Here is a 16,410-nt window from a genome sequence, read left to right as displayed (position 1 = left end):
CTTCGTTCGTTCTTCGTATTGAAGGGAAGTGGTCCTCAAGGCTCTAGGGCAGGCAAACAGACGGGGCTGGAGAGCGCCGAGGCGAAACTAGAGAAGGCGAAGCTTCAGTTCTCGGGGCTCATGACCGGATAAGGGGATCAGGCGTCGACGATCATAGATTAGGTGCATTAATTATACCTCCAGAGCCGGACGAGCACCGCTTATGTAAATGTAATGAAATCTATTATTTCGGCCTATTGACGGCCCATACGTTCTTGGGCTCCTTTTCGGCCCTCGATTACTTCCGGCCCGTTACTGGCCTGGTCCCTAATGGGCCAAATTCGGCCCATGGCAAGAGTCGGCCCGTTACTGGCGTGTTCCCCTAATGGGCCAAATTGGCCCATGGCAAGAGTCGGCCCGTTACTGGCCTATTGCCCTAATGGGCCAAATTCGGCCCATGGCAAGAGTCGGCCCATTTCTGGCCTGTTAACCCGTTGCGCCGTTTCCAGCCCGTCCTATATTCTGGACCATTAACGACCCGTTATGCCTGTGACAGAATTAAGTCTTTGCTGTCCTACGGCCTGTTAACGGCCTGTTACCGTGCTGGGCCGATACCAATTACGCCCGATTACGGCCCATGTAGACCCATTTATCCGACGGCCCGAGGCCCATCGATTACAGGCCCATTTATCGACGGCCCATAGGAGACCCATGGATCCTACGGCCCGTATATGGCCCATGGTAGTTGCGGCCACTAGCAAACCAGGGAAAAAGAAGACTAGGAAATAAATAAGGCCGAAACTAACGCTAGGCTATTAAGGCGATTGCACAGATTACATCCACTCGGCATCAAAGATCGCCACCAGTGCAAATATAGGGAACACCCTACACTATACAAAAATGGCTTGCTGTTTTCTTCAGCCGGTGGCTCCACGTTAAGAATAAATTTTGTATCGCACCAAAACAAATTACAACTATATAACAAAAGGAAGGTTGGCAAAAAAGTTAACAGTCTAGCAGATAAATGCACCACCAGAAGTTCAGTAGCTCAGTTCATTTGACCTGACTGTTACATTTTCATGCTGTATTGTCCGATGAAGCACCATAACCCTCGCCTTCATTTCCCCTAGGCTCCTGAACAACATAGAAAATGTCTGATAGTCTGGTTTCAAAACCATGCATATCTTGACGACATTGAGCAATGTTTCTCCTTGTTTCACAAAGGGTCTCTGTTAGGGAATGGACTTGTGTCTGGAGTGCAGATACAACATTGCTTTGAGCTTGCATATCTTGATCATGAGGCAGTTTGGACAATATTGCCTTAACAACCAACCCAGTATTATGCAGGAACGTGCTTTTGGCACTGTTAGTGGACAGGTACTGACCCACTGCAGCAAGAGCTGACATTGTGGTTATAGTTGCCTCGCCACCTTCAGAAGGTGGCGGTTCCACCATTTTTTCCATAGCTCGCTGAAAAGTTGAGGTTTTACATTAGTAGTACCAGAACAGAAGATATTAAGGAGGCAGCAAAACCAAACAAAATAGCTTTGGTCTATATACAGAACTTATTCTGGTGAACCCATGTAAAATATTAGTTGTATTTTATTGCAAAGTACATAATAAAACCAGGTTCCAAACATATGACCATGTACCATCGCTAATGTATTGTCTATTTCTTCACATTGTATTGAGGGCTAAGGATAAAGAGGCGAAGTTTATAATACGGTAAGCATAGTATGACATCATTCATATCACAAAACAACTGAGAACAGAAAAACAGGCAATTGTAACGTTGTGTGGGCAAGTCCAGCACGGAACTAGATTACGGGTCAAGATCAAAGGAACATCACTCCTCTCTCTTAAACCTTGTAAGGTGCAATGATACGCTAAGACAATTGTGTATAAAATTGAAAAGAGTAATAGACATTGGCTTCAAACCATGCAGTTCAAGGCACAAGTAAGAGTAAGTAGTAGTTGAAAGGCATGAGGATTAAGGACTTACAACAGCGGCTTTGACTGGTGTAGTCATCCCCTTCTTCTTGTTGGTGTGACAGTCCTTGAAGATTTCCACATCATTTGGTTTAGGTACTTTTTGGTCCTTGCGGGCTTTCCTCTGCATTTCGAACAAGTCAATATAGATCTGATAATATGGTACAACGAAAAGAGTGAAACAGCAGCTAATTACAAGAGCCTCGCAGTGTGCAATATAGCTACGAGATCCTGTCGTCTGTTGAAATTTCACTTTCGTACGGTTGGCCTTATTCTTTGAATAGTTCACCTACAAGAAGATAGATTTGTGTGGCACATGCGTAAATAGGACTTCAACATGTGATCTGATCACACACATATATATATATATAATGTACCTAATACTTCGGATCAGACCAATGTTTAACAAGGCCCCTCCAGTCTTCATCCGATATATTTTCCACTGGAGATGTTTGGGAAAGTTCACTGTTAGCCTTGCCTTCAAAGTGAGTTTTCCTCAAGTTATACCGATACTGTCGCAGAGCAGACTTGAAAACATGGGTGCAAGCTTGTCTGGTTGCATCATCTTGGCTATCCAACTTGAACCTCATCTGTTGAAAATTATGGGAGTCTCATTATCAGCAACCTAGAAAGTATGGGACCGAGCAAGACGATATTACTACTTTCCATACATAACCATACTTACAGATAAATGGTCGAGGAAGGTGTTGAACTGGGTTTTGTCTTTGTCATTCCTGTGCTGAATCCATGTTGGGAGGATACGTACATGACACCTAACGGCAACCGCTGCCTCTGATACTAACTTGGCTAACTCTGTAGCATCACGTGGCCTTTTTAAACCTGCCTCAAAATGGATCTCCATTCTTACTCCTCTAGATTTAGTTAACCTATCGAGCATTATCCCTGATGTTTGTTTCCTCTTGTGCCTAGGTGCTAGTCCAACAACGAACATAGGAAGTGTTAGTGTACATCAAACTGTGAGACTACATATAAAGAAGCATGCAACTGTAACTTGACTCCAGCAACTACCTTCTTGCTGTTGAAGCTCACAAGGTTCATCTGATATTTCCAACTCGTCTTGTGTCAAGAGTGCTTGGGAAGTAGTGTCAGGTGGCAAGGGAGCTTGGGAACGTGCTGCTAGCTGAGTTGACGCACGAGTAAGTCGTGCATCTAGTAGTACTGTGGTAGGTGTTGCAAGAACTAGGGTTGTCTTTGCTTGTTTGGTGGCAGCTATTTGTTTCTGTTTGGCTTTTTTTGCAACTCGTGTAGCATGGGATGCCGTGTTTGTAGAATTTTCCGCTGGACTTTAACCTTCTATTGCACCATCAGTACCAGCAGAATCTGCAGGATTCATCCGCTTCTCATTCCCTGCCATTATGTGTTTCTTCCTCTTTCTCTATGCCATGTTAAGTCAAGCCGACAAGAAAAACGAACAACAATTTAGTTCTTCAGAACAAATTTATGCGTGATGCAGACGAACTGAACTTTGATGTTAGACAACCACATGATAGGAGGATGCAATATGTATGAAAAACAGGATGGAAGAGATAACCAGAACTATGATGTGTAAACTAAGAAGAAGACATTTCACCAAATTAGAAGCAATGCAATGGAAGGTAGACACCATATGAAAGATGCTACAAATATCGCTCTGCCAAGTTAACAGTGTCTCATCATAAATGGCGTTTAAACAAATGTGAAGCAGTACAAGAAATAAATCATATGCAAGATGCAAACAACATCACACTACCATGTTAGAGGTCTCTCGTCATTAGTGCCATTGCATATTCATAGCATTGCATATTCACAACTTATGATGTGTAAACTAAGGAGAAGGCATTTCAACAAATTAGAAGCAATGAAAGCTAGACACCATATGAAAGATGCAACGAATATCACTCTACCAAGTTAAACTGTCTCGTCATAAGTGCCATTTCAACAAATTAGTAGTACAAGCTAGAAAAGAATGTGAGATGTAACCTATATCACACTCCGAAGTCAAATGTGTCTTATGATAAGTGATTGTTGCAGGTTACACAACAGTAGTAATTTGATGTAAGAACATGGTCTGATAGGAAGATATTGTATGTTCTAGAAACAGGAACACGTGTCTTATTCAAGTATTATGTGTAAAGTGAGCAGATGGAATTCAACAAAATTAGAACCAATACAAGCTAGACATAACACATAACATGCAACCACATATAACAGTGCCAAGTTAGAGGGAGCAGCGGTGATGCTGCACTAGGGGAGACGTGCTCATCATAAACACAGCTTTGTTGAGTGTCTATGCATGTGTTGTCTTGGAAATCATCTTGGGGGTGTGGAGGAGTAGAAACTGTAGAGGCCCTCCGTTCGGAAGGAGCACCTTTATCTGCTGCCTTGCTAACTTCCTTCCACTTTATTGATTTTGAATTGTCAAGTAAAACCGACAAGAAAAAGCAATAAAATTCTCTCTTCAGAACTCATTCATGCATGATACTGACAATCACTACTTTGATGTAAGGCAAACACATGATACCAGGATGGAATATGCACGAAAAACAGGACGGCATGGCATGTTCACAACTGTTTGTGTAAACTAAGCAGAAACCATTCCAGCAAATAAGAAGCAATGCAAGCTAGACACCACATGAAAGATGCAACCAATATGACTCTGCCAAGTTAAAAGCGTCCCATCATAAATGGAATTTCAACAAATTAGAAGCAGCGCATGCTATAAATCATATGAAAGATGCAACTAATATCGCACTGCATATACTAAAGGTGTCTCGTCATGTTGATTGATGTGGGATACAAAAAAACAATAGTTTTATGTAAGGACATGCTTAATAGACAGATGTACTATGTATTAAATATAGGAAGGCATGTCACATTAACATGTATAATGTATAAGCTAAGCAGATAGCACATGCAGTTTAACCAGATTGGAAGAATTACAATCTAGACACCATATGCAACATGCAACCACATATCACGCTGCCAAGTTAGAGCAAGCACCTGCGATGCTAGTGTAGGGGAAATGCTGTAATCAACTACAGAGCTACGTTCACTATCTTCATCTAGCATTTCTGTTTCTTGAGAATCATGTCGGGAGGCTGACGCTGCATTCTTTAAATGAGGAGTAGTCCCCTTGCCTGCCTGCCTCGTCATAAGTGATTGATGAGGGATACACAAGAACATTAGTTTGATGTAAGAACATGGTTAATACACAGATGTACTACTATGTACCAAAAACAGAAAGGCATGTCATATTCAAAGGTATAATGTGTAAGCTAAGCAGATGCAATTTAACCAAATTGGAAGCAATACAAGCTAGACATCCGGCTGCAGTGGTGAGCATGATCATCTAGGACCTGAGAGCCTGGTGGGAGGCGGGCTGCTTCGCCACCATCACAGCTTTTTAGTTGGCTTCCAGGTGATGCCTATCTTTGCTGGGCTTGTCACTGGCTCGGCCAGTGCCCTGACTAGCTATTTGTCTTCTGGTGCTCACAGGATGGTGGTTCATGTAAAAAAATATCTTTCCTTATCTTACCGACTTCGGCCTTTCGAATACAAGCTAGACACCATATGGAGCATGCAACCACATATGACACCATGAAGTTAAAGCAAGCACCTGGGATGGTGGTTCATTGCGAGCGAGGTCATCAACTCCAGAGCTACATTTACCGTCTCCATCTGCTGACACTGCACCCTTTATAGTGCTGTAACGTGTCTTGCCTACCCGCATACGAAGCTGGAGCAACTTCTCTCTTTTCTTTTTGGCTTCTCTCATGGCAGCAGAGTCTGAAATACCCTTGCATAAAAACACAATAGTGAGAGTAAGGATGAAGTGTGTGCAGAACTAGTGCACTATAAAAGTAGCAGATAGTAGGTGGCTGAAAAATAAATGACAGGAGACATATGATAGCTCTACAACATTGCATGGCAAACAAAATTAGATTCTACTCTGTATGATTTTGTAATATATGAGCACAGGAAATGCAGGTACTCCTCCACCACACCACCACATGTGGTCATATCTAAGATAACAGTCGACTGAAAATAAATAGGTCAGCCGATTTTTTAATGAACCGTCCGATTTATAAGGAACGGGCAGATAGCCTTCATATACCTCCCGCCAGTCACTGTTGACGATCTTTCTTGAACCGCCAGCGACCACCGGCCCAGACCCCTGCCTCCGCTGCCCCGCCCTCCCATCGACCTCACACCACCGCCGTGCTTGGCAGCGCCCCTAGGCCATCCCTTTAATCCCGGCCGACCTCCAGATCGGGTGCCAGTAGCTCTAGGCCGCACACGCCCCTAAGATAAACACCAAGGCGCTGCTTCCCCGGCGTAATAGGCGTACTAGCACCTATTACGCTAGGGAATGCTTCCGTTAATTGGGAATCAATTGGCCAGAAATTGAAATTTAGGGGGGCGACGGACCTCTAGCTGAGGTGAAATAGTATATGAGGAGAAACCTTGTGCATCGCGAGTTACTAGGAACATCTAGTATCAAGAAGAAGCGGACAACTAGTGTCTTCTGTGGGATGAATACCGTGCAAGCAGAGACGTAAGATTTGCACGAATAAGGGAAGAGGAGTACCTTTTTCGGTTGCCGGTGTGGTCACCTCCACATGTCGCGCCGATCTTCTTCTTTTTACCAGGGAAACCGATGTTCTGGAGGGTGCAGGCTTGGACAAACCCATGGCCAAATTGTTGATTGTGTTGCCGTGGCCGTATGTCGGCGGAGGGGAAGCAGATCCAAGGCGGCGAAGGACAGCGTAGCAGGAACAGCTCCGGTGTGGTGGAGGGTGGCGAAGTTGGAGCGGCAGCGGTGAGGCACAGGACGGCGTGGTTGAACTGGCTCGGGTACGGACGGCTCGGCCTCGGCTTCAACTACTAGCCGTGTAGGGCGTTGCGGTTGAGGTTGTGGTGGACGACGACGTTGGGGTATCGGCTCCGGCGTGATGGAGGAGGGCGGCGGTTGATGGGTGGGATGGGTGATACGTCTCCAACGTATCTATAATTTATGAAATATTCATGCTATTATATTATCCATCTTGGATGTTTATTGGGCTTTACTATGCACTTTTATATTATTTTTGGGACTAACCTATTGACCCAGAGCCCAGTGCCAGTGCCAGTTCCTATTTTTCCCTTGTTTCAGTGTTTTGAAGAAAAGGAATATCAAACGGAGTCGAAACGGAATGAAATCTTCTGGAGAAGTTATTTTTGGAAGGAAAGCAACCCGGGAGACTTGGAGTCCATGTCAAGGAAGCAACGAGGAAGCCACGAGGCAGGGGGCGCGCCCTCCCCCCAGGGCGCGCCCTCCACCCTCATGGGCCCCTCGTGGCTCCCCTGACGTACTTCTTCTGCCTATATATCTCCATATACCCTAAAAACTTCGGAGCAGAATAGATCGGGAGTTCCGCCGCCGCAAACCTCCAGAGCCACGAAAAACCAATCGGGACCCTGTTATGGCACCCTGCCGGAGGGGGGATCCCTCACTGGTGGCCATCTTCATCATCCCGACGCTCTCCATGACGAGGAGGGAGTAGTTCACCCTCGGGGCTGAGGGTATGTACCAGTAGCTATGTGTTTGATCTCTCTCTCTCTCGTGTTCTTGATTTGGCACGATCTTGATGTATCGCGAGCTTTTCTATTATAGTTGGATCTTATGTTTCTTCTCCCCCTCTACTCTCTTGTAATGGATTGAGTTTCCCCTTTGAAGTTATCTTATCGGATTGAGTCTTTAAAGATTTGAGAACACTTGATGTATGTCTTGCCGTGCGTATCTGTGGTGACAATGGGATATCACGTGATTCACTTGATGTATGTTTTGGTGATCAACTTGCGGGTTCTGCCCATGAACCTATGCATAGGGGTTGGCACACGTTTTCGTCGTGATTCTCCGGTAGAAACTTTGGGGCACTCTTTGAGGTTCTATGTGTTGGTTGAATAGATGAATTGAGATTGTGTGATGCATATCGTATAATCATGCCCACGGATACTTGAGGTGACATTGGAGTATCTAGGTGACATTAGGGTTTTGGTTGATTTGTGTCTTAAGGTGTTATTCTAGTACGAACTCTAGGGCTGTTTGTGACACTTATAGGAATAGCCCAATGAATTGATTGGAAAGAATAACTTTGAGGTGGTTTCGTACCCTACCATAATCTCTTCTTTTGTTCTCCGCTATTAGTGACTTTGGAGTGACTCTTTGTTGCATGTTGAGGGATAGTTATATGATCCAATTATGTTATTATTATTGAGAGAACTTGGACTAGTGAAAGTATGAACCCTAGGCCTTGTTTTCTAGCATTGCAATACCGTTTATGCTCACTTTTACCACTTGTTACCTTGCTGTTTTTATATTTTCAGATTACAAAAACCTATATATACCATCCATATTGCACTTGTATCACCATCTCTTCGCCGAACTAGTGCACCTATACAATTTACCATTGTATTGGGTGTGTTGGGAACACAAGAGACTCTTTGTTATTTGGTTGCAGGGTTGTTTGAGAGAGACCATCTTCATCCTACGCCTCCCACGGATTGATAAATCTTAGGTCATCCACTTGAGAGAAATTTGCTACTGTCCTACAAACCTCTGCACTTGGAGGCCCAACAACGTCTACAAGAAGAAGGTTGTGTAGTAGACATCAATGGGGTGGCGGACGGAGGACACCGAGGTTTCGCGGCTGGTGGAGAGGTAGTTTTGGCGCCCACGGAGTACGAATGGGGAATCAGACGGGTGGGGGGAACCATGTTTCGGTCTGGGACACGCTTGTTTTTGGCTTTTTTGAACAGAAGATGGGACGCGCTTGTTTGAAATTTGGGGAAAGTACAAACTTTGCCCCCCTCTTAAATTTCGGACCTACTGCGGGTCGGGGGTAGGATGGTAATCCCAGGTGTCCCAAATAGTGGGCGGGAGCGATTTTGGCCGCGCGCATGTGTGCTTAGGTGGCCATTGTGTATGAATGTTTTTCGGATGCGGTTGCATGGCGTCGAGATGAAGCTACAAACCTACCCCGGTTTAGACCTTTGGACGTCGGGCCGATAGGTTTCACGGGTCGGAGTTATTAGAAAAGTAATTTCCTTGTACTACCAAACATTGGTCTCACGTGGTTTCGGGTGAGTAGAGGCTCTTTTGGCGCTTCGTTCGAAATTTTGAAACACAAGCATTCACATTTAGAGTACTCTTGAACTATGAGGATTGACCTAAATAGACAATGTTATATTTGACCTTGTATGTTTGAAAACCTCATTAAATTATCTGCTTATTTTTGAAATTTTGACAGTTGAAAATCCTATAACTACGATTATTTTGGAATGGAGGAGCTAAATTTGAATCTATTTTGTACACGACTACATATACTATTATGTACAAAATCAGAGCAAAGATTGGTGCCCCCATAATTTAGGTATGGTTTACAAATGCCATGATATCAAATTCAAATAATTGAATGGACTTCTTGTTGAATTCGATTTTTTTAAACCACCTTAAGTTGAATTCAAATGTATGCTAGTTCATAGGTACCTATTTATAATGTCCATTGTGTAACTTCCGTATGTATAATGTGCTTTACACACACAACATGAACTATACTCACGTTTATATTTGATTGCTAAAGTGATGCATTGTCTGGAGTTCAAAGTACTAACTATGTGGATCAATTGTGTCGAATAATAACATCGACATGCTCAAATTCGATAGAATCTAGATGTCTGATGGATCAATGACCGCTCCTTACGCGAATTGCAAATATCATGATCCCATCCTAATATTTGGATACAATTTATATCTTTAATCAATGTGTAGAGCAGTCTTTTATGTGTAGTTTCACTCTCCATCGGTGGTCTCTCACACATGCTCACACACTCTCTCCCGAGGTGTCTTTCTCGCACACATGCTCTAGATATAACCCTCCCTCTCTCTCGTAACCATTTACAACTGTTTTCACTAACCTTTATCACAAGCACTCTTCCTCTCGCAAACATACACACGCACAATCCTCATCGACTCTTTCTATATACATGGACCTGCCTACGTGTCTCATGTACGCACATTATCTTTACGCATGTCTCTCACGCATTGTCTCACACCTCTCTTCCTAATCGACAAGTATGATTCTAGCAAAGCATTCTGTAGGATGCCCATTAAAGTTAGGTTCACTACAAGAAATATGTCAACTAGTGACCTTCTGTCAGTGAACCTGGAAGAATTGGTCATAGATCTATGACCATTTGAGACCAATTGGTCAAAAGCTGTTCGGGGGGCTCCAAACCCTAAACCATTGCGACCATTTTAGTCAGAAAGGTCGTAATTTCCTTACACGAAATGGTCATAAAGCAAACAGCGCTAGTCCGCTGCCTTATGTCTAGTTGTTAACGACCAATATAGATGGTCATAGCCTTGTAAATTGTGGTGGGTTGCGATGACTAGGCGCCATCTCATCAGTTTTGCCTATGTGTCATATCCATGTGTCAATTTTTGCCCTAGGTTGTGAAGCAACCTATATTTCTGTTATTCCAAAAAATTCTCATAAATTTTTTGGATCATATCTTCATCAAATATTTCAAAAACCTTCCTTGCCTAGTTCAAAAATAATTCAACAATATTCATTTTCCTATTCTGTTCAAAGCAGCACTTTGTGAAGGAAGTACCACTTTGTCATGTCCAAATAGTATCCATTTTCTACAGTGCTTTCCTATGCCCAAATAACCATCCTACACCAAATGCCAGCTCAATCCATTCATTATTTTGAGCCCAGCTTCAGCATTCGTATTTATGTCCAGTGTAGTACTTTGCAAAGCAAGTACCACCTAGGCTCCTCCTTTTGAGCTGAAAAATTGTGAAGATGGTCTTCTTAGTAACTGATCATCCTCAGCCAAAACTCACGCCCATTAGAAGATGGTCTTCTTAGTAACTGATCATCCTCAGCCAAAACTCACGCCCATTAGCCATGTACATTTCCCGTACCGCTAATCAAACACTTGGCTGCTAATTCATGTTTGAGCATCGATCGGTCTCCTCGTGAGAATCTTATGTTTTATTTTTCTTCCTAGAACCTACCTAGGGAGTGCCCAACCCACTAGACATGCCTAGGCCTCCCAGAACACATGGCAACGCCACGGTCACGCGGTGACCACGCGACAGGCATGCGAGTTTACGCGCTCTAGAGTTGGGGCCCTCGGCCACCGCCCAAACCTCGACGTATCGCCACCAAACCATGTATATATGATTAAATAGGTACTTATGTAACTAAAAATGATTTTTGGAAAAAATAAATAGCAAACAATGAGGCAGCTGCAGTTCAAATTTGACCCGCTTCCAACTGAATCGGCGGAAATTTGTCTTTTTCACGAGAGGTGGATCAAAACTTTTTACACCCAACCATTTTGTCAATTGTGCATTAAATATGGCCTAGTATTTTATAAAAATGATCTGGTCCAATTTTGCAACAATTATTTGGGAGGTCCTTCACAAAAAAACCTCCTTTTGGGCACTCGAAAAATGGAAAATGGTTTTTTCGTCCAAAGAAAATGAAAACTTCCTGAGGCAACATTGTTTGCCATTCCAATATGCACCCTTGTGCACAATATGAGATCATTTGAACAAACTATGCCATGAATGTGGCCATAAGATTGATCATTTGGCTTGAAAGCCATTGATCTCCATACATGATAGCTCGTTTCTAAGAACATTTTTTTAAAATAATTGTCGTATTACAAGTTTGTTATTTTTCCTGGGAACTTGGCCACATATAATGACACAATGCGAAGGTTTCCCAATTTTTTGATGTTTATTGAATTTTTTATGCCCGTTTCAAAATGCGGTCAAAACGGCGGGAATGACCGTTCCTAGCTAGTGGTTGAATCTTGGAATTTTTTTGGTGTTTCTCTGATTAAATAGATACTTATGTACCTAGAAATGATTTTTGGAAAAAATAAAGAGCAAACTACAATGCAACTACAGTTCAAATTTGACCCGCTTCCAACTGAATCGGCGAAAATTTGTCTTTTTCACGAGAGGTGGATCAAAACTTTTTACACCCAAACATTTGGTCAATTATGCATTAAATATGGCCTAGTATTTTATAAAAAATGATTTAGTCCAATTTTGCAACAATTATTTGGGAGGCCCTTCACAAAAAAACCTCCTTTTGGGCACTCGAAAAATGGAAAATGGTTTTTTCATCCAAAGAAAATGAAAACTTCCTTAGGCAATATTGTTTGCCATTCCAAGATGCACCCTTGTGCACAATATGAGATCATTTGAACAAACTATGCCATGAATGTGGCCATAAGATTGATCATTTGGCTTGAAAGCCATTGATCTCCACACGTGATAACTCGTTTCTGAGAACACTTTTTAAAAATAATTGCCTTATTACAAGTTTATTATTTTTCCTGGGAACTTGGCCACATATAATGAAACAATGCGAAGGTTTCCCAATTTTTTGATTTTTTTTTGAATTTTTTATGCCCGTTTCAAAATGCGATCAAAACGGCGGGAATGACCGTTCCTAGCTAGTGGTTGAATCTTGGAATTTTTTGGTGTTTCTCTGATTAAATAGATACTTATGTACCTAGAAATGATTTTTGGAAAAAATAAAGAGCAAACTACAAGGCAGCTACAGTTCAAATTTGACCCGCTTCCAACTGAATCGGCAGAAATTTGTCTTTTTCATGAGAGGTGGATTAAAACTTTTTACAACCAACCATTTGGTCAATTGTGCATTAAATATGTCCTAGTATTTTATAAAATTGATTTGGTCCAATTTTGCAACAATTATTTGGGAGGTCCTTCACAAAAAACCTCCTGTTGGGCAGTCAAAAAATGGAAAATCGTCTTTTCGTCGAAAGAAAATGAAAACTTCCATAGGCAACATTGTTTGGAATTCCAAGATGTACCCTTGTGCAGAATATGAGATCATTTAAACAAACTATGCCATGAATGTGGCCATAAGATTGATCATTTGTCTTGAAAGCCATGAATCTTCACGCATGATAGCTCGTTTCTGAGAACACTTTTTTAAAATGATTGCCGTATTACAAGTTTGTTATTTTTCCTGGGAACTTGGCTGCATATAATGAAACAATGCGAAGGTTTTCCAATTTTTTTTTAATTTTTTATGCCCGTTTCAAAATGCGGTCAAAATGGCAGGAATAACCGTTCCTAGCTAGTGGTTGAATCTTGGATTTTTTTGGTGTTTCTCTGATTAAATAGATACTTATGTACCTAGAAATGATTTTTGGAAAAAATAAAGAGCAAATTACGATGTAGCTACAGTTCAAATTTGACCCGCTTCCAACTGAATCAGCGGAAATTTATCTTTTTCACGAGAGGTGAATCAAATTTTTTTACACCCAACCATTTGGTCAATTGTGCATTAAATATGTCCTAGTATTTTAGAAAATTGATTTGGTACAATTTTGCAACAAATATATGGTAGGTCCTTCACAAAAAACCTCTTTTCGGGCACTCGAAAAATGGAAAATGAATTTTCTGTGCAAAGAAAATGAAAACACCCTTAGGCAACATTGTTTGAAATTCCAAGATGCACCATTGTGTACAATATGAGATCATTTGAACAAATATTTGATAGGACTTTCACAAAAAAACTCATTTTGAGCACTGAAAAATGGAATGAAATTTTTTATCTTGAATCGATCATGACCAATTTATATGGTCATAAGGTCATCAAATGGTTTGCTGCGTTCTGATTGGATCATGGGCATATCACGCGGATCACGCATCAACCACCGTCGGATGCTTCTGGATCCAACGGCCCAAACCCACCCGAGCTCCTTCCCCATCCCGCCGCGGCGAGGAGATCCATTCCCGCCGCCGCCGTCGCCCCCGACCCCTTCTCCCCGATTCAGACCACATCCTCCCACCATAGCTCGCCGCCGGGCCTCCCCATTCCCTCCTTGCAGTTCCAGAGCTGTGAGATCCGTCTCTCTGACCTCGACCTGCCCCTCTCGTGATTCCCACCGCCGCCACCCCTACCCCAACCCACCACTGCCGACCTCGTCTCCGCCACACACCCTCTCCCCTCGCCTTCATCCCGCAGATCCACCAGTCTAGGCACGGTCACCACTTCACCATCCACGCCGGCGGATTCCGGCGAGTCCATGCAGCGCCCATGGTGTGGACCCCGCAACGACGATAGAAGCGACCGTGCCACCGCTTCCCCTTCCCCGCCGCCTTTACCCGCCCCGCAAGCTTCCTCCTCCTCCTCTCTCACCCCACGCCACCACCTCTCCAGATCTCCCCAATCCCACCCCCGCACGTCCAGATCTTGAGGCGGCTCAGGAGAGGCAGCGCAACCCGCTTCGCCCCGGAACCCCGTGGACTGTGGTGGTGGTGGCAGCGCCCAACCGGCCGGCAGTAGGATGGCGTACGTGGCCCACGCCTTCTTCATCACCGACGAGGACGACCTGGTGGGCAGCGCCGGTCAAGGAGATCGCCTTCGCCGCCGCGCTCCTCGCGCTTGGCGTCGTCGCCGGCCTCTTCATGGCCGCCCACCGCGTCTACGGCGAGCACTCCCATGGTGAGACCAATATCCGTCTCTCTGTCTACCCTCGATTAGGATTTGCGGTTCCTTTGTTTGGTGATGAAACGGGGAACTCAGAGAGGGAGGGGCTCCTACCCCTGCACCCTGTTATTTTTACTTGCATTTCAGAGAGTATTCATTTTTAATGCTGGTCTGAATAAAAATCGAAGATCCTAGAGTTTTTCATGTGTGGATGAACTAATTGTGTCTGTCTGTTAGTTTGAGCCATTCTGCAGATAAGGTATCTGGTTATGCAGAATTGCAGATCGTAGAAAAGATAATTCAGACATGTTTGTGCTAATGAATTTTGAGAAACTGGCCAAATGGACTAAAAGATAGATGCAGAATCATGTGTGAATAGGAATTGTTATTACAAACTTATGTCATGCTTACTGGCACTCAATCCCATCAGTGTGCCAAGCCCATATGTAGCAAAGTGCTAGGAAGTTCTGAAGACGCATTTTTGTTTGCTTCAATCCGTAGACATGTCAAGTCCTTTTGCACAATGTTGGTAAGCGCCTGATGCATACAACTTCAATCTGTAAGGAGGGGCTAATAGCATATACGTACTTACGGCCAGTTGTTGTAGTTTGAAGATACTTTCAGGGTGCATGCGTGTTAGGTTGTTAACTTGTTCTAGAGTACCGATCACTCTATATTTCTAGCCGTTCCTGATGTATGTCTCTGTTTTTCTGGATACAGGGATTTTTTTCTGGATACAGGGATTTTCTTTACAGTGCTGGGCGTAGTGATATTCATCCCTGGGTTCTACTACACAAGAATAGCGTATTATGCTTACAAAGGGTACCAGGGCTTCTCTTTTGCCAACATCCCTCCTACCTAGCGGTCGTAGTTTCGTCAGGTCAAGCGGTTGTATCCCACTTATTTGGAATCAATAATAACAAAGCAGATAATATTACATTACTTCACTGAACTGTTCCTTTTATCCTGTAGATTAAATCTCTTTGTTTAAGAGGTCCTGTTCTTTGCTTTTATCTATTCACTGAAGATGCTTGTTTCTTCCAGCACTTTGTTATGCGCTGTCAACATTGTTTGATATTGTGTTTTGCAATGAAATGATAGTGCACTGAATCAGCTCCATTTGTTTGCCCGTGTACACTAGCAGCAGGAGCTCAGGCACCCCGTGTACACTAGCAGCTTGAGTGTTTGTGTTTGTGAAGGCTGCCATGTTCACTACATGCTAAATCATTCACTCCTGGATATTCCATGTTCACCGAATGTCTATTTTTTCATGTGCCAACTTAAATGCTCTAAACAATTTACATGTTAATAACGAGTGTCGAGTTATGCTCTTCCTGTCAATTACATGTACCTTGTATTAGTTATTAATTATGATTCTTATAGATTTAGAGCTGTTAATTATGCTTCTATTTCATTGTTGACCCTGCAATAAAAGACTGTTAATGTGGTTAGCATTATGATTTTCATGTCCAGCCAAATGGTATTTTGTGCTTTCCAAAGTGATCTGTACCTAACTGCTTGCTTATATACTTGTTCTGTATTTTGTTCTTAATTGCTTTTATTGTTTGTAGTACTAACAATGTGGATTTCCTCTGACAGGAGCTCTATGCAAAAGAAGCTCCATGCAAAAGCAGATTGAAAGGAGGTCCATGTTGAAGAAGATTGATAGGAGCAGTAGAGCTTGTAATACTGTATTACTGTGATTGCCATTGTATTTCTGTTGTATGATGTATCTATGTTTACCTATAAAAAAATGTATCCGCGTTGTAATACTGTGATTGCCATTCTAGTTATTATTTCAAACAATGTTTTTTGTCGGTGTTGATTTAAATATTGGTTACTTATTTACTGTCAAATTGAAATATGAAGAACTGACCTTGGGACCCATTACTAGAAACTGACAATTAGG

Source organism: Triticum urartu, chromosome 6 (assembly GCF_003073215.2).
Source record: "Triticum urartu cultivar G1812 chromosome 6, Tu2.1, whole genome shotgun sequence".
NCBI classification, from domain to species: Eukaryota; Viridiplantae; Streptophyta; class Magnoliopsida; order Poales; family Poaceae; genus Triticum; species Triticum urartu.
The sequence above is the reverse complement of the archived record's forward strand: the minus strand, read 5'-3'. Positions refer to the sequence as shown.